Source organism: Dendropsophus ebraccatus, chromosome 7 (genome assembly GCF_027789765.1).
Source record: "Dendropsophus ebraccatus isolate aDenEbr1 chromosome 7, aDenEbr1.pat, whole genome shotgun sequence".
NCBI classification, from domain to species: Eukaryota; Metazoa; Chordata; class Amphibia; order Anura; family Hylidae; genus Dendropsophus; species Dendropsophus ebraccatus.
In genome coordinates this window covers 91,370,151-91,390,515 of record NC_091460.1, presented here as the reverse complement: position 1 = coordinate 91,390,515, position 20,365 = coordinate 91,370,151, and the positions used below count along the sequence as shown (strand labels likewise).

Below are 20,365 nucleotides of genomic sequence, written 5' to 3'. Positions count from 1 at the left end.
CCGGTAATGTATTATCCCGGGGGGGTTAATGGGGCCGGAAATTACATACTGGCAGCGGGATGACAATCACGCTGCCAGTATGCAATTACATTGGAATTCACAGGGGCGTTATCCGCTGCGGATCCGCCCCTGTGAATTTTCCCAAGCCGGAGCTGACTCACTGAGCTCAGTGGGCCAGCTCCGGCGAAGAAGATAGAAGATAGAAGACCTGGGAGCGTGAGTAACCCCCCCCCCCCTCTCAGCAAGGAAGGGGGGTCACTTAACCCCTTCCTTGCTGGTATGGGTGCAGTCTGACAACAGTCTGGCCCCCAAGGGGTTAAGTGGGCTCCCTTACTTAAACCCCTGGGGGCAAGATTGTTCAGTATGGCACCCAAAGGGTTAAGGGGGATGCAATGCATCCTCCCTTAACCCCTTGGGGGCCACACTGTAAGCAGCGATCTGTGAAGATGCTGCATACTGTAAGGTGCACAACACCGCTCACAATGATGGGTGTTGTGCTCCTGTTTGTGTGTTTCTCCCTTTTTGTTTTTCAGATATCGGTATCCAGTGGATTACGTCGGATTCCGTGGACTACGACGATGTCCAGCGGTTGTTTGGATTTTTTTAAATAAAATGGTCAATGAGGGGTGTGGGGGTGTTTTTATTTGAATAAAAAAAAAATTCACTTGTGTCTTGTCTTTATTTCTTTACTCTATAGACTTACTACTAAGTCGGGGCCTAGTATTAGCCGGTATAAAATGGCTAACACTTACCCCCCCCATTATTACCCCAGTACCCAATGCCACCAGGGGTACTGTGAAGAGCCGGGTGCCAGTGGTCCCGGAGCGTCAAAATTGGCGCTCCTGGACTGGGGCGGCAGCAGGCTGGTAATATTTAGGCTGGGGAGGGCCTAAACCAATGGCTCTTCCCACCCTGGTGTTACCAGGCTGCTGTTGCTTGGTTTTTAACCTGGCTGGTTATGAAAATAGGGGGAACCCTAAGCATTTTTTTTTTTAATTATTTATGTATTTAAAAAAAAAACGAGTAGGGTTCCCCCTATTTTCATAACCAGCCAGGTTAAAAACCAAGCGACAGCAGCCTGGTAACACCAGGGTGGGAAGAGCCATTGGTTTAGGCCCTCCCCAGCCTAAATCTTACCAGCCTGCTGCCGCCCCAGTCCAGGAGCGCCAATTTTGACGCTCCGGGACAACTTGCACCCGGCTCTTCCCAGTACCCCTGGTGGCATTGGGTACTGGGGTAATAATGGGGGGTTAGTGTTAGCCATTTTATACCGGCTAACACTAGGCCCCGACTTAGTAATGGATTCCGTCTATTAGACGGCTTCCACTACTAAGTCTATAAAGCAAAGAAATAAAGACAAACCACAGTGAAAATTTTTTTTTTTATTCAAATAAAAACACCCCCACACCCCTCATTGACCATTTTATAAAAAAAAAAAAAAATCCAAACAACCGCTGGTCATCGACGTAGTCCATCGAATCCGACGTAATCCCCAGGATACCGATATCTGAAAAACAAAAAGGGAGAAACACACAAAAAACACAAACTGGAGCACAACACCCATCATTGTAAGCAGTGTTGTGCTCCTTACAGTATGCAGCATCTTTACAGATCGCTGCTTACAGTCTGGCCCCCAAGGGGTTAAGGGAGGATGCATTGCATCCCCCTTAACCCCTTGGAAGCCAGACTGATGTCAAACTGCACCCATACAAGCAATTAAGGAGTTAAGTGACCCCCCCTTCCTTGCTGGGATGGGTGCAGTGCTGGGGAGGGGGTGGGGAGAGCTTTATACTCACCATCCGATTTCCCCACGTGTCCTCTTCGCTGGTCCGCCGCACAATGAAGTCACTGTGCTGCGGACCCGCTAATTATATGTGTGCTGAGCCGATCAGCCAATCAGCTGAGCGCACATATAATTCAAAATGTTTCTTCTAATAATGCTATTGTGATAACATAATTAGAAGAAACATTTGATGTTTTAATTAAAGTATTGATTATTACAGTTTGCTCTATTACCAGATATATGAATTAATGGCTTAATAGAGCTTCCTGTAATAATTAATATTTAATTAATAAAACACATTTTCGTTGTAATAAAATTAATTTTGTTGTTCAATAATTTAATTTAAACAAATTAAATATACTGTAAAAAAAATAAATATATATATAAATATACATTTATTTATATATATATTTATTTTAACAGTATATTTTATTGCACAATGATGGAATCGTTTTAATTAAATTATTGAACAACGAAAGTGACTTTATTACAACGAAAATATGTTCTATTAATTAAATATATTAACCATTAGGGGAGTCGGCTCGGCATTATTGACAATTTGCCGGCTATTTTTTTTTTTCACTATTTTTGCACTTTGATTTTTTCCACTTTTTTCATTGTAATAGCAACTGCAACTACACGAAACTATACCCTATCACACTCCCACTATTGTAGCTGCAATTACTCAGCCGTTATTGCAAGGTTCGTTTTCGGTTCGGTTCGTCAGAACCCAAACTTCAGGAAAGTTCGGGGGATCGAACCGAACTTTTCAAAAGTTCGCTCATCCCTACCTATGACCCCAGTCATGCAGGGGTTAAGGAGTTAATAGTGGTCCACAACTTCTGAAATACAGCAAATGTAATTGTTAGATTTCTAATGGCTATTTATACTGTATGTTTTGTCATTTTATTATGCTGAGAAAAAAACTGAATTCCTTCCTCTACAAGCTCAAACCACATGTGCACAGGCTACTTGCCAGATGTTCCTAAGACTTGTCTTAAGCAGAGGCGACTCCCTCCACGGCTGGAAAGGACTCTGCAGGAAGACGCTCAGGCAAGTACCAGCTCCTTTGTTTCTTTTAGGATTTAAGATGAAGATGTTTGTGTCTTCTTTTTAAGAGCTCATTTTCGTTACAATGTAATGATGATCTGTGGATAATGCACTGTTATAGTTCAGAGCTCCATGACCAGACAATGAAAGGTTGATAAAAGAAGCAGGTTATATTATACATACAGTATATAGTTTAGGACTCTAGGAAACATGGAGGGAAAGTAAACAAATTTATGGAATAGTTAAATATAAATATGTAATATGGGTCGATAGTTAACAAGCTATCAGAAAAATGTTCAGTACTTAGAATCATTGGGTGAATTGTTCAAAAAGGTTAAAGTAAATCATTTTGGAAAGTTGTTCATATTTTGAGTCTTGAGTGATGAGTAACCAGATTCCATATATCAATTCCAGATATACTGTTTAAGGCTATGTTCACACTACGTATATTTCCGGCCGTAGTTTTTACGCGGCCGGAAATGTGCGGCTGAAACTACGGCCATGGGAAAAAATAGACATGCGGCTGAAAACATACGGTCATTTACTTGGAAATCTGGTTCAACTAAAAATAACAAATAAAATCTTAAGAAAGTGATGCAAACACCTCTGGATGCATCTGGGAAAGCAGGGAACACAGTTTACATGAATTGCTATTACCGGGGTTTGCGATCCTCTGCAGTAATGCCGATGTCTCTCATGGTTAATATATTTAATTAATAAAACACATTTTCGTTGTAATAAAGTCCCTTTCGTTGTTCAATAATTACATTTAAACAAATCCATCATTGTACAATTAAATATACAGTTAAAATAAATATATATATATATATATATATATATATATATATATACATTTATTTATATATATATTTATTTTAACAGTATATTTAATTGCACAATGATGGATGCGTTAGAATTAAATTATTGAACAAAGAAAGGGACTTTATTACAAAGAAAATGTGTTTTATTAATTTAATATATTAACTATTAGAGGCATCGGCATTCGGCATTATTGCCGGCTATTTTTTAAGTACTCCGTACGGACCGCCTGTCAATCCACGGCCGTGAATTTGCACAGTTCCGTCCGCAAACAATGGTCTTGTTCATTTTTTACGGGTCCGTTTACGATCGGGCTGTAGGCTCATACGTAGTGTGCACTGTGCAGTCGTATATCGTATACTTTCCAGCGTACGCATGAACCGGAAAAATACGGCCGATGGTTTACAGCCCGCAATACAGCCGCACAGATACATAGTGTTAACATAGCCTAATAATGTAAACTTACTAAAGAGCCGTGACTGCTCTTCTCTCCCTTGTAATTTGAACGTGGGCAGGAACTGACCGACGGGAACGGGACACCGATCATCCTCTGTAACTATACATGACAGCGGCTAACCGGGGGGGGGGGGGGGGGGGGGGGGGGGGGGGGGGAAGTGAACTGCTTCTTTAACCCTCCCAGCATTAGTGGTCTGTATTGTATTGTATAGTATCCAGTGTCGGACTGGGGTACCTTGGCCCACCAGGGAAATAGATTCTTGGGGCCCACCCAACATATAAAGACATAATCAGTGCCAAACCTTTAATGTTAGTACAGCGACTTTGCATAGAGCTGTGTATGTGACCAGCAACGCTAGTGCAGTGCCAGTCACTTATACAGTTGTTACTGATTTATGCAGTTGTGGTAAAACTGCACCATTTATGTAGAAACTTTAATGAAATTCCAACAATATTGCTGTAAAAACACATCAAAAATGTCATGTGTGAACAATGTCATGTGTGAACACAGCCTCAGAAGATTAAGGAAAAAATGACCATCTAGTCTGCTCCTCTATTACAATCTCCAGCAGAGGAGACCCATGACGGTTTATTCTAGCCTCACCACAAGCTGTTGGGCTGGAATAAGACTTTAAAGGACCATCATAAAAAGCATATCAGTGGTCATTAAAGCGTTAAAGGGGTACTCTGGTAAAATATATATATATATATATATATATATATATATATATATATTTTTTTTTTTTTATTTTTTTTTTTTTTTTTTTTTTTAAATCTGATGTCAGAAGTTACAGATTAGTAAATTACTTCTAATTAAAAATCTTCAGTCTTTCAGTACTTAGCTGCTCTCTGCTGCCACCTCTGTCCATGTCAGGAACTGTCCAGAGCAGCAGCAAATCCCCATAGAAAACCTCTCCTGCTCTGGACAGTTCCTGACATGGAGAGAGGTGGCAGCAGAAAGCACTGTGTCAGACTGGAAACTATACACCACTTGCTTAGGACATACAGCAGCTGATAAGTACTGGAAGACTGGAGATTTTTAATTAGAAGTAATAAACAAATTTGTATAACTTCCTCACACCAGTTAATTTGAAAAAAAATATTTTTCACCAGAGTACCCCTTTAAGGTCAATACAAAATGTCAGACAGACATGATTAAAAGTTTAATCTGTCTCAGGGGTGAGACACCCAACAATGGCCAGAATGTCACTCAGTCCATCATAATGCAAGTGAGGGGCTGAGCACTCATTATAGGAGATGGGTTCCATTATAGTCTATAGGCCCGTCATGTGTAACATGACTGATGGAGTGATGATCTAGCCCCCAGATGAGGTCTCAGCACTGACACCCCGACTGATTGAAACATTTCACACGTCTGCATGATGTCAAAAGTTTTTATAATGACAGCCCAGGTCCTTGCACACATCCGTGTATGCCTCCATAAATGCACCGTCCATAACCACACGCTGCCCAAGTCTATGCAGCCCGGCTGCAATCTGGGCCATTTAATAACATGTATTTCTTAGGGGTTCTGCTGATTACAGGAAACAAACTTTATATAATATAGTGGAGACTGTGACCTGTAATCAGCCGGACTGCGCACAAGGTCTGGGAGTGATGCTTCACCTGGCTGTTACTATCAGAGAGACCCCGACCAAGCTAAACCTCTCATATGCCAAAAGTTCATTCAAATAACAGTTAACACTTTAAAGACTGCAAATATTCACAATCATTGGCTGCAGCAGGTCATTGCAGTGAGTGGCTGAGCGGGTTGTCAGCGAGTCAGGACCAGTAGAAGCAGCAGGAGTGCACCAGTGGAAAGAAAGCGGTAAGCATGGTGTCACACCGCTGGGTTCACACGGTATTTTGGTCATTTTTTTTGTAACCCAAACCGGGAGTGGATTTGAAGCACAGAAAGGCTCTGTTCACACGCTGTTAAAATTTAAAATAACACCAATTATTTGCCATTAAATGGCGGCCATCCACTAAATTTCTACAGTGTGGGAACATAGCCTTTCTGTGTTTTCAATCTACTCCTGGTTTTGGTTGCAAAATACTGAGCAAAAATACTGTGAACCTAGATTTAGGCTGGGTTCACACCACATATAACAGCGGCTGTTTTGTGACGCAGCCGGGTCACAGAGCAGCCGATGTTACTGGAGATACTGCAGTACTGGCCGGATGATCTTCATTTCTGCTGAATTCGGATGCAGGTGCACCAGTGTGCCCCCCGCATCCGAATTTACCACTGCACACAACGGAGCGTGTGGCCTGAGCCGCACACTCCATTGTGTGAACTGCCATGTCTGTACGGCCGCAGAAAAATGACATGTCAGTTTTTCGTGCGGCTGGAGCGTATACTATGTGTATATGCTCCGTCTGCGATTCCATTCATTCCAATACAACGTATGTTTTGCATAAATCGCGGCTGTTATTGCAAATTGCAAAAACAGCTAAGATTTATGCAAAACATATGTTGTGTGAACATGGCTTTAAAGTGTCACTGTCGTGAAATTTTTTTTTGCAGAAATCAATAGTCCAGGCGATTTTAAGAAACTTTGTAATTGGGTTTATTATCCGAAAAATGCATTTTTATCATGAAAAAGCAGTTTGAAGCTCTCCCCCCTGTCTTCATTGTTCTCCTATGGAGACAGCTAAAGAAAAGACCAAAACAGGACAACAAAGAGTTAATCTACAAATCCCTCACGGGATATCTCCTGTGACAGTCACCAGTGACCTGTCTGAGCTCAGGATTACAGCTGTCACCCAGCTCCGTGCCTGTAATCCTCTGTTATCTGCTTTCTGCTGCCGGCTAACTCCCTCCTTCCTCCTCCCCCCTCCCCTCTCCCTAAAACAGACAGGGTACGTCTCCTGCAACAAGTCACAATTTTCAGATTTTTCAGAGTGGATGAAAAAGAGGAAGGAGGGGGGGACCTGGGAAAAGGCTTTTTACATGCAGATAATGGCAGATTTGGCTAATAAACCCAATTACAAAGTTTCTTAAAATCGCCTGGACTATTGATTTCTGCAAAAAAAAAAAAAATACGACAGTGACTCTTTAAGATGTAATCTGCCATTTTATACATCTACTAGTAGAAGAGAGAGAACACCATGCGGCGCACATAGCTTATTACTGCAGAACAAATGTGTGTAAGTGGCTAAACTTGCTGCTCACCTTGGGTGGTCATGCTACAAGCCCAACACCGCCAGTCACTTTAGCGGTGGTTTATACACCTTGATGCAGCTTGCAGCCCTTTCAATGGAACCAGGAGACTTGGTACAATAATTCAGCAGCGAAGACAGCACCAAAGTAGTAAAAAATCTTGTGACTTTATTACCTCCCTCTTGTGCAATGTTTTGCCTTTCTCGGAGCTAAAACGAAACATCGCGCTAGAGAGTGTGAATAAAATCACAAGAATTTTTTACTACTTTAGTGCCGCCTCTGCTGCTGCTCCGGAGGGGTGCAGTCTGGTGAGGGGGTATTATCCTACCTATCACTGATACTACTGCTCCGGAGGGGGTGCAGTCTGGTGAGGGGGTATTATCCTACCTATCACTGATACTACTGCTCCGGAGGGGGTGCAGTCTGGTGAGGGGGTATTATCCTACCTATCACTGATACTACTGCTCTGGAGGGGTGCAGTCTGGTGAGGGGGTATTATCCTACCTATCACTGATACTGCTGCTACTCTGGAGGGGGTGCAGTCTGGTGAGGGGGTATTATCCTACCTATCACTGATACTGCTGCTGCTCTGGAGGGGGTGCAGTCTGGTGAGGGGAGGGGGGGCATAATCCTACCTATCACTGATACTACCGCTGCTCCGGAGGGGGTGCAGTCTGGTGAGGGGGTATTATCCTACCTATCACTGATACTACTGCTCCGGAGGGGGTGCAGTCTGGTGAGGGGGTATTATCCTACCTATCACTGATACTACTGCTCTGGAGGGGTGCAGTCTGGTGAGGGGGTATTATCCTACCTATCACTGATACTGCTGCTACTCTGGAGGGGGTGCAGTCTGGTGAGGGGGTATTATCCTACCTATCACTGATACTGCTGCTGCTCTGGAGGGGGTGCAGTCTGGTGAGGGGAGGGGGGGCATAATCCTACCTATCACTGATACTACCGCTGCTCCGGAGGGGGTGCAGTCTGGTGAGGGGGTATTATCCTACCTATCACTGATACTGCTGCTCCGGAGGGGGTGCAGTCTGGTGAGGGGGTATTATCCTACCTATCACTGATACTGCTGCTCCGGAGGGGGTGCAGTCTGGTGAGGGGGTATTATCCTACCTATCACTGATACTACTGCTCCGGAGGGGGTGCAGTCTGGTGAGGGGGTATTATCCTACCTATCACTGATACTACTGCTGCTCTGGAGGGGGTGCAGTCTGGTGAGGGGAGGGGGGGCATAATCCCAGTTGTGCAGGAGATCCGTGAGGCTTGGGCGCTGATCAGCTGAGTCAGGATTCTCACATCACAGATGATAGGTGTTGTATTAGACGTAGGAGTAAGACAAATCAATGGATGAGGCGTTTCTAAGGGAATCCTCAATAGATCTGATGATCTCATCTGATGAAACACGTCATCCATTGATTAAAGTCTTACTGTTATATCAACTACAACATCATCTTTGATGTGAGAATCCTCAGCTGATCAGAGCCTAAGCCTCACGGATCTCCTGCACAACTGGACCTCCAAAGTGTTAACTTCTCATCACATACATACAGTATACATATATACACAAATAGACATACTGCAGACATACCCACGGTATACATATATACTCAAATAGACATACTGCAGACATACACACTGTATACATATATACACAAATAGACATACTGCAGACATACATACTGTATACATATATACACAAATAGACATACTGCAGACATACATACTGTATACATATATACACAAATAGACATACTGCAGACATACACACTGTATACATATATACACAAATAGACAAACTGCAGACATACACACGGTATACATATATACACAAATAGACATACTGCAGACATACACACTGTATACATATATACACAAATAGACATACTGCAGACATACATACTGTATACATATATACACAAATAGACATACTGCAGACATACATACTGTATACATATATACACAAATAGACATACTGCAGACATACATACTGTATACATATATACTCAAATAGACATACTGCAGACATACACACGGTATACATATATACACAAATAAACATACTTCAGACATACACACAATATACATATATACACAAATAGACATACTGCAGACATACATACTGTATACATATATACACAAATAGACATACTGCAGACATACACACTGTATACATATATACACAAATAGACATACTGCAGACATACACACTGTATACATATATACACAAATAGACATACTGCAGACATACACACTGTATACATATATACTCAAATAGACATACTGCAGACATACACACTGTATACATATATACACAAAAAGAATTACTGCATACACAAACATGCAGACACAACACACCTTACATATATACATCTAATTATACTAACACACACACAGATTCACCAACATAGATACACAGATACAAAAGCATGCAGATTACACACATAAACCATCTATAGAACTACATTACATAATATACACTATATACATGATAGAAAACACACACACACACACATATATATATATATATATATATATATCACTCACATGCATAAACACATGACACATGTACAGACACACACTGATGACAGATAGACAAGTATATACACACACACTCACATGTTCAGCAGGGCAGGAAGCTTCAGTCTTCTTGTCTCCATCTTCTCTTCTCCCAGCCAGGCGGGCAGCCTCTCCCCTTCTCCTGTGCACCGACTGCACACATAGCAACAGGAGACAGTCACATGATTGCAGAGGGGAGGGGGGATGGAGGAGGCCCTGCTGCTGCTGCTGCTCTCAGACAGGCAGGAAGAGGTCAGCGCTGAGGCCCAGAGCTGATATAAGGAGCCAGGTGAGCAGGGGGGAGGGGAGGACCAAAGATTATAGAAAGAACAGGCCCTGATGCCGTGCTGAACTCACCCCAGCAGTGTGGGAGCCAGCAGGGGGCCCCTTGAGCTCCTGACACTAGGCAGCTTCCAAACGGGAGGCCCCTCTCTGGCTTAGGGGAAGGGCCCTGCAAGAGGGAGGAGGGGGTGGGGCCCACCGGGGGATCCCCCGACTCCCCGGAGGCCCAGTCCGACGCTGATTGTATCCACCCCTTACGAAATAATATTGTGACATTGAGTAAATGTGTGATGCATAGCGGCATACTTACATCATTTAAGTGTCTGCACAGGGAGTTAGGAGTGTGTATAGATCCCGTACTGTGGTTGGGCTGTAAATATACTGTAATATTAATTATGACCTATGATTATATTTAGGCACATACCGTTAATTGTGTATCTCTTGCAGTGATTCCATTTACATCTTGTTCATTCACTTTAATTGTCCAGTTTCTGGACATTTGTGGCTGCTGAATGTTCTATGTATTTATTGGTCTATATAATCCAGGTCACACTTACGTGACAAATCCTATATTATATTGCATTGTGAGATTTAGACCCATTTTTACATCACATTGGGGTGTATTCACATTTAAAGAGGACCTGTCACCCCCGGTGATGGGGTGACAGGCTCCCAACGCCCCGTTAGAGCCCCCTATACTCACGTGATCCCGCCAGGTCCCGCTTCTGGAGATGGTCGGGTCACGGAGATATCGGCGCCTGAAGCCTGGCGCGCGCGCTCCTCAGGTGAGTCCAACACTCATAGAGAATGACAGGAGAGTCCAGCGCTCCGTTATTCTCCATGAGCGTTGGACTTATCTCTCAGCGCGTGCGCCGGGCTGCAGCGGCTGAGATCTCCGTGACTTGACTATCTCCAGAAGCGGGACCCGGCGGGATCACGTGAGTATAGGGGGCTCTAACGGGTGGTCGGGAGCCTGTCACCCCGGCACGGGGGGTGACAGGTTCCCTTTAACATTTCATATTAGTCATTTCTATCCTAGTGTTTGTCCTTGATACATCAGTTGGCTCGGAACCTATATCATTGGTTGACACATATCTCCTCCTTAGTATTAATGGTTACCCTCTTAGTGATAGTTGGCCTCACTAGTACACGTCAGTTTAGACAGTTAATACTAGTGAGAAAGCGTAGATCGCCTTGATATCGTAAAGTGACGATAGGAGCCAGGGTTAGGTTTCAGAGTGGGGCTTTACTTATCAGGCCAATCACTCCGCCTAGGACAGAGTTAGAGAGAGGGGGGAGTGCAGGTGTGTATACACTCCGGCCGGGATTCCATAGACTTCAACGCGATCGGCAAATTCATTATGGATCACATTGATGTAAACCTGTTCACATAACATTTTGAAAACCAAAGTTTATGCAGTTTAGCTTGGTTGCCATACTTTTTTTTGTTATTTTTTTAATTTATTTAACAACAAATAACATGTTGATGTCAGTTTGTATCCATCACTGACCCAGAAGGACAGTGATTGAAAAAAAAATCAAATGCAAATTTAGCAGAGAAACTGGAGCAAAGGCTTGATGTAGCTGTCCTTATATTAGCCATTTTAGATGGCCATTTGTATTGACGGTTGGTCTCCATAGCCTATATATTTAAAATTAAAGCGAATCGAACGTCACAAACCCAGATTCATTACAAACTTTCCAAAAAGTTTGATTTGTTACAGAACCAAACATTTTTTTGCTTTGTTTGTAACGAATTTGCAAACACACACATAGAAAACAAAAAAGAGCCTATGCTTACCTGTCCGAGCCCCCCTGTGTCCTCCTGTTGGTCTCTGGTGCCCCCATTAATCACAGCTGCCTCCAGTGCGCTAGGCCAATCACTGACTGAAATGGTACAGAGGCAGCTGTGATCAGCGGAAAACACCAGGGGAGTGCAGAAAGGTAAGTATTTATGAGAAAACTTGCTGAACTGCACTAAAACAGCTTAACACTTACAATCGTTTAGCAGTTTTAGTGCTGTTCCTTTAAGGTTCAGTTCAGACGAACCCAAATTTTTCTTCAAAGTTCAGGGCACCTGTCGAACCGAACTTTTAAAAGTTTGCTCATCTCTAGTTAAAAAAACAAAATGAGAGTTCTGTCTTCGTTCGGATCTGTAGCCATAAATTATATTAAGAAAATGTTTTTTCTCCACTGCTTGTCCAGCTTTAATATACAGTATCTATTATGACAGCCTCCATTATATATTTGTCAAAGTAGAGGAAAATTCCATTGTGGATATCGAATATAAATGTGAATTCTGAATAATGGTCAGTGTTAGAGACTACATCGTAACATTTCCTGTACGTCTATGGTGGTTGGTCGGTGGAAAATAGCCCAGCCAGATGGTATATTGCTGTGACGCCAGTGCTGACTCAGCACACAGGTATGGAAGCAAACCTGTTTTTAGTCTTTGAGGCTGGCTATATCCTTTCCCCTGTGGTCAGTGACCTGCCGGGCTGTGATGGGTCCTTTGGGCACTTATCACCGTGGTCCAGAGTGGAGTTATGACCCACCTGAACCAGGGGCAGATTAACTTTATCATAGGCCCCGGGCTGTTCACCAAGCCTGGGCCCCCCAGCCAACTGTAAATTATGGCAGCACTAGTGTGATGTTCATAATACAGGATAGATCAGGGTTTCTCAACCTGTGGTACGCGTACCCCAGGGGGTACACACCGCAGGTCGAGGGGGTACGCAGGAGGGGGAGAAAAAATTAAACTTTTGCTTTGGTTTCTGGGACACTGCTATCTCTTAGCAATGTCCCGGCACCTGCCCCCGCCGCTGCTCTCTCCTTCCTGCTCCCAGCAGTAGCTCAGTAGCGTGCTGCTAGGGGAAGGAATGAGAAACCACAGGGCACCGGCAGCTATAGGTCCCCAGGACCTGCGCCAACCCCAAGCTCCCCCCAGCACCTGCAGTTATAGCCCCCCCCCCCCCTGGGACCCGCGCGGACTCCCAGCTTTCCCAGCTCCGGCAGTCACAGCCTCGCTGTGTGGGATATTGCTATGGGGGACATTACTGTGGGGGACATTACTGTGGGGGCATTACTATGGGGGACATTGCTATGGGGGACATTACTGTGGGGGACATTACTGTGGGGGACATTACTATGGGGGCATTACTATGGTGGACATTACTATGGGGGACATTACAGGGGACATTACTATGGTGGCATTACTATGGTGGCATTATTATGGGGGACAACACATGGGACATTACTATGGGGACATTATGGGGAACATTACATGGGACATTATTTTAGGGACATTACATGGGACATTACTATGAGGACATTACTATGGGGATATTACAGGGGACATTACTATGAGGGCATTACTATGGGGGACATTACATGGGACATTACTATGGGGGACATTACATTGGACATTACTATAGGGGACATTACTATGGGGGACATTACATGGGACATTACTATCGGGGAATTACAGGAGACATTACTATGGGGGCATTACTATGGGGGACATTACATGGGACATTACTATAGGGACATTACATAGGGCATTACTATGAGGACATTACTAAGGGGACATTATGGGGGACATTACATGGGACATTACTTTGGGGACAGAGCAGGGGACATTACTATAGGGACATTACATGGGACATTACTATGGGGGCATTACAGGAGACATTACTATGGGGGCAGAGCAAAGGACATTACTATGGGGACAGAGCAGGGGACATTACTATGGGGACAGAGCAGGGGACATTACTATGAGGACATAACTATGGGGGCAGACCAAAGGACATTACTATAGGGACATTACATAGGGCATTACTATGAGGACATTACTAAGGGGACATTATGGGGGACATTACATGGGACATTACTTTGGGGACAGAGCAGGGGACATTACTATAGGGACATTACATGGGACATTACTATGGGGGCATTACAGGAGACATTACTATGGGGGCAGAGCAAAGGACATTACTATGGGGACAGAGCAGGGGACATTACTATGGGGACAGAGCAGGGGACATTACTATGAGGACATAACTATGGGGGCAGACCAAAGGACATTACTATGGGGACAGAGCAGGGGACATCATTATTATATGGGGCATGGCAGGGGTCGTTATTACTACATGGGGCACAGTAGGGACATTCTTAGTATATGAGGGCACTGCACAGGATCCTACATACAGGGGAAAACCCACTACACCTACTTACTTTACTACGCATGATACCAAACAGCGCGATTACAACTGTATGAAAGTTTATAGGAGTGAAAAGGAAAGGAAGTTTTTGTAAAAGTACAGAGCCTAAGATGTTTGTCTGTCAGGTTCTAAAGAGATGAATTATAGCTGCAAGAAATCATCATGGTGGTCTGGGCCGGAGAGAGAGGAAAAGGAAAGTGACGCTTCAGATTGAAGAAGACGGCACCTGTGAGTAACTGATTTTTTTTTTCTTTTTGTATTTCATAGAAGTTTATTTGGTAGGGGCGCCCCAAGGTAAATAGTAATAATGCTCCTGCTGTGCCCTCATATAAAGTATCTGGTTACATGAGGAGGTATCTGACTACACAGGAGGAGGTATCTGACTACATGGGGAGGTATCTGACTACATGGGGGAGGTGTCTGACTACACGGGGAAGTATCTGACTACATGGGGGAGGTGTCTGACTACATGAGGAGGTATCTGACTACACGAGGAGGTATCTGACTAGATAGGGGAGGTATCTGGCTACATGGGGGGGGTATCTGACTACATGGGGTAGGTATCTGATTACATGGAGGATGTATCTGACTACATGGGGGAGGTATCTGATTACATGGGGAGGTATCTGACTACATTGGGGAGGTATCTGACTACATGGGGGAGGTATCTGACTACATGGGGGAGGTATGTGATCACATGGGGGAGGTATCTGACTACATGGGGTAGGTATCTGATTACATGGGGGAGGTATCTGACTACATGGGGGAGGTATCTGATTACATGGGGAGGTATCTGACTACTGTACATGGGGGAGCTGTCTGACTACATGAGGAGGTATCTTACTACATGAGAGAGGTATCTGACTACACGGGGGTGGTATCTGACTACTGTACATGGGGGAGCTATCTGACTACATGAGGAGGTATCTGACCAGGCCCGGATTGGTAATTTGGCAGGCCGGGCAAATGCCTGATGGGCTGCCCTGATTGCCAATCCGGGGGGGCCGCCTGGACTGCATATTAAAATTCTGTATTACTGTAGAGCAGCCCCTAGCAGCTGAGCTGCTTCTGAAAGCCAGTCACTGAGTGTGTCATCATCATCACACAGTAGTGATGCATTCACACTGCTGGATGCTGCAGTGCTGTCGCTGACGGCCAGGAAGAGGAGGAGGATGGGATAAGCTTTTGAATATATAGTAGGGCACAGGCACAGCTGTCTGCTGCCCCTGTGTCTCCTTACATGTCTGAAGCCAAGCAGGAAAGTAGTGCTGGCTTCCGCTGTAGGACCGAGGACTGAAGCAGTGAACTTCCCTGCAGACAGCTTCCTGTGGGCTTGTTGGAGGGTCTCTGTCTCCTCTGATTCCCCGGCCCAGGTATGTACAAGAAACCGTTTTTCAAACAAGGTCCTGAGCTGGGATGAATTCTATGTGTGCCTATAGGCTCCGCCCCCTGACCTTTAGCCCCGCATGGGCCCGCGATGCAGTGGAGTATATTGCCGAATTACCCATCTTCTAGCAGCAGGTCAGCTCCCTCAGGTGCTCCCAGGCTTCCCAGATGGCGGTGAGTTGGTTGCACTGCAGTTTTCCATGGGAGCATATTGAAAAAAAGCCCAGGTGACAGGAATAGGGGCTGAAATGCTGCCCATCATATCCACACAGAGGATTAGTAACCCTGGGTGGTCATTCCAGTCCCTATTCCTGTCATCCTAGTGACATAACTCTTGTGGAAGCTGAATCAGTCCCTACAGAGGTCACAACAATAGGAGGTAATGGGAACCCACTGATGTCCCTCTGCAGCTGTGTACCTCATGTCTGTGCTGCTGGACTCTTTTTTTCCTAGGGCCTGTCATTTTGGACAAAAAGCAAATATGCAGATCAGCTAGTTGGGAGCACTGCGGGTGTTCTCCGGCCCCCCAGAGCACTCCCTCGCCCAATTTGCCGCCTTATTCAGTGACACCTACCTATGCACATTAATTTATGCATAAACAAGCAGGCCTTTAATGCACATGTGCAGGAGGAGCAGCTCGTCTGTGCTCTTGCTGCACATGCGCATCAAAGACCTGCCTGATTATGCATAAATGAATGTGCATAGGTAGGTGTCACTGAATAAGGTAGTTAGAAAGGTAGCAGATTCTCTCTAATAGCACATTCTGCCTGAGGGCATGTTCACACAACTTATGTGTTGTATAAATCACAGCCGTTGTTGCAATTTGCAACAATGGCCGAGATTTATACAACACATACGTTGTATGTGAATAAATGGAATCCCGGCCGGAGCATATACACATAGTTTACATTCCGGCCAGGATTCCATCTGGCCGCACGAAAAACTGACATGTCAGTTTTCTGTGGCCGCTATTCATTTAATAGCAGCCGCAAAGACATGTCAGTTCACACAATGGAGAGTGCGGCTGGAGCCGCACACTCCATTGTGCGCAACGGTGAATTCGGATGTGGGCACACCTGTGTGTGCCCACATCCGAATTCAGTAGAAATAAAGATCATCCAGCCAGTTACAGAACAGCCAGTGTTATACTGAGTGTGAACATGGCCTGAGACTGCATCTGATCAGTTCTGTATTCTGTACTATAGTCGGCAGTGTGATAATACTTTCCAGGGCACCTATGTATTATCCGTTTTATCGCTCTTTGTGTAGTGGTAGTGGACACATTCCTGTCATAGTTTCTGTGGTCCTTTTTTCCTACTTGTGATGATGATGGAGGTCACCATATGAAATGAGTGGCAAAGGTTGTTACCTAGTAAATCAGAGTTTGCCACAGCTTGCATTGCGCTCTTTCTTGAGACCGGTACACGGGCTGAGTATTGGCAAGGAGCAATGATAGACATGCTCCTTCAGCTGATAATCAGCCTGTATAAAAGGGCCTTAACACAGAAAGTTCAGTTGATCTTTTGTGCGGGCAGTTAAATATATTGTTATTGCCTGCACATCTCACTGTGGCAATATAGTGATCGTTTGTGCAGCCGGCTGCTTGGTTACCTCATGAGGGCACTGCAAACAAACACCGGGGGTATTGTATGTGGGCTGGTAGGGTTTGACTGCCAGGGCTGCTTTTTAGTCCCAGTCCGGCCCTGTATCTGACTACATAAGGGAGGTATCTGACTACACGAGGGTGGTATCTGACTACATGGGGGAGCTATCTGACTACATGAGGAGGTATCTGACTACATGAGGGAGGTATCTGACTACATGAGGGAGGTATCTGACTACATGGGGGAGCTATCTGACTACATGAGGAGGTATCTGACTACATGGGGGAGCTATCTGACTACATGGGGGAGCTATCTGACTACCTGAGGAGGTATCTGACTACATGAGGGAGATATCTGACAGTAAGAGGCATATCCAGCTTCAGGGGATAAATCCAGCTACAGGGGACATACCTGTCATCAAGAAACATATCTGACTGCAGGGGGGCATACCTAGCTATGGACGGCATATCTAGGGGGCACATCTGGCTCCATGGAACATACCTGGCTGCAAAAGACTTACCTAGCATGTGTGGCTTCAGGGGATCTGGCTCCAGGGCCATACCTACTGTAGCTGAAAGGGGCGATCTAACTGCAAGCGTTGTATCTGGCTGCAGAGGGCATATCAGGTTACAGGAGGCATTGCATCAAGCTAGGGGTGGGCATTATTACTGGCCACAGGTGGCATTATTATTGACTTAGGGGGCATTATTATGACATTACTTGAGCATTACTGGGTCCTACAGGTCAGTCTCATTGTTATGGGTTGATCTAATCTGTGAATCCATTGCAGAAAACTTATCTAGAGCCCATGAAAGCAGTGTGATCCTGTCCTAATTAAGGGGAGATTCACTCGTACATTTCTCAGCTAAATCTGCTGCGATACTCTGTACTGTTAGGGCCTATGGGTCTGTATTCTCGCGACAGGTAAGCAGGATCTGTTTAAGGCCCAGCAGCTAACTAGTTAAATAGGCAGTTCTGCAGAACTACAGTATGTCTACATTCTCACAGCACAGAGCCCAGGGGCGTTGCTAGGGTCCTAAAACATCCGGGGCCCGGGCCCTCTGAGTGCCGTCATAAGCGCTTAGCGAAGGAGCCCGATGCAGAAGCTAGTAACCCCAATGACTGCTCAATTAGTCCTGCTCTATTGCCTCCACTCTTAATAACTGTGGCTAAGCAGGCACAGACAGCTCCTTCACAGCTCCCCCTGTACACACAGCCTCTGGGAGGTCTGCCCTAGCTCCTATCCTCTAGGCCAGTGTTTCCCAACCTTTTCTACCTCGGGGAACTCCTACCAGATAACGTTCTACAAAATGCAAAAACCTCATTCAGTGACTCACAGGTGACGTCTTCTTTGATCTGAGTTGTTCTCTTTCCCTTTTCCTCTCCATCCGGCCCAAACCACCATGATGATTTCTTTCAGTTGCAATTCATCTCTTCAGAACCTGCCAGACAAACATCTCAGGCTCTGCACTTTTCCTTCAATTTCCTTCCCTTTTCCCCTCCTATAGGCTCCCATACAGTAGTTATTCCACTACCTGGTGTCAGTGAGTAGGTAGGTAAGTATGTTGCCCCCTGTAGGTAGGATACTCTGCTGTGCCCCCAAATAGTAATAATGTCCAGTGTTGTGCCCTATAGTAACAATGCCTCCTGCTGTATTACCCCACATTGTAAAATGTCCCCCTGCTGTGTACCCTTATATAGTAATAATGCCCTCTGCTGTGCCCTATATAGTTATTATGCCCCCTGCTGTACCCTCCATATAGTAATAATGCACCCTCTGCTGTGCCTCCTATGTAGTAATAATGCCTCCTGCTGTACCCTCCATATAGTAATACCCCCTCTGCTGTGCCTCCTATATAGTAATAATGCGCCTGCTGTACATACCATAGTAATAAAGTTCCCATCCTGCCTGCAATTAACCCGACTGCCATCCCCAAACACACTACCCCACCTGACCCCTTCCACCCACACACACTACCCCACCTCACCTTCTCCACCCACACACACTACCCCACCCGGCCCCCTCTTTTCCCCATGCTTCTCCCCCCCCCCCCCCGCTTCTCTCCCCTATGCTTCTCTCCCCAATACTTCTCCCCCCTGCTTTTCTCCCCCATACTTCTTCCCCTTGCTTCTCTCCCCATACTTCTCACCCCTGCTTCTCTCCCCCATACATCTCTTCCCCGTGCTTCTCTTCCCTGCTTCTATCCCCCATACTTCTCCCCTGTGCTTCTCTCCCCTGCTTTTCCCCCCATAATTCTCCCCCCTGCTTCTCTCCTCTGCTTCTCTCCCCCATACTTCTCCCCCCACTTCTCTCTCCCATGCTTCTCCCCCCATATTTCTCCCCCATACTTCTTCCCTGCTTCTCTCCCCCCTGCTTTTCCTCCCATGCTTCTCTACCCTGCTTCTCTCCCCCCATGCTTCTCTCCCCCATGCTTTTCTCCCCCATATGCTTCTCTCCCCCATGCTTCTCTCCCCCATGCTTCTCTCCCCCATATGCTTCTCTCCCCCATATGCTTCTCTCCACCATGCTTTTCTTCCCCCATGCTTTTCTCCCCCATATGCTTCTCTCCACCATGCTTTTCTTCCCCCATATGCTTCTTTCCCCCCATGCTTCTCTCCCCCATGCTTTTCTCCCCCCATGCTTCTCTCCCCCATATTTTTCTCCCCCCTTGCTTCTCTTCCCCCATATGCTTCTCTCCCCCATGCTTTTCTCCCCCCATGCTTTTCTCCCCCATATGCTTCTCTCCCCCATGCTTTTCTCCCACATATGCTTCTCTCCCCCATATGCTTCTCTCCTCCATGCTTTTCTCCCACATATGCTTCTCTCCACCATGCTTTTCTTCCCCCTTGCTTCTCTCCCCCATATGCTTTTCTCCCCCATATGCTTCTCTACACCATGCTTTTCTTCCCCCTTGCTTCTCTTCCCCCATGCTTTTCTCCCCCCATGCTTCTCTCCCCCATATGCTTCTCTCCCACATATGCTTCTCTCCCCCATGCTTTTCTCCCCCATATGCTTCTCTCCCCCATGCTTTTC

At 45.4% G+C, this 20,365-nt stretch overlaps 1 protein-coding gene across 1 annotated transcript in view; it reads left to right on the top strand.

The window, feature by feature from the left end:
* Positions 1 to 2,746: 2,746 nt before the first annotated feature.
* TBXA2R (thromboxane A2 receptor) overlaps positions 2,747 to 20,365 on the top strand; it is a 137,009-nt gene continuing 119,390 nt past the window's right edge. The window contains exon 1 of the mRNA XM_069977893.1: positions 2,747 to 2,836. The gene's annotated coding sequence lies outside the window, so the exon portion shown is untranslated. The remainder of the gene's footprint in view (positions 2,837 to 20,365) is intronic.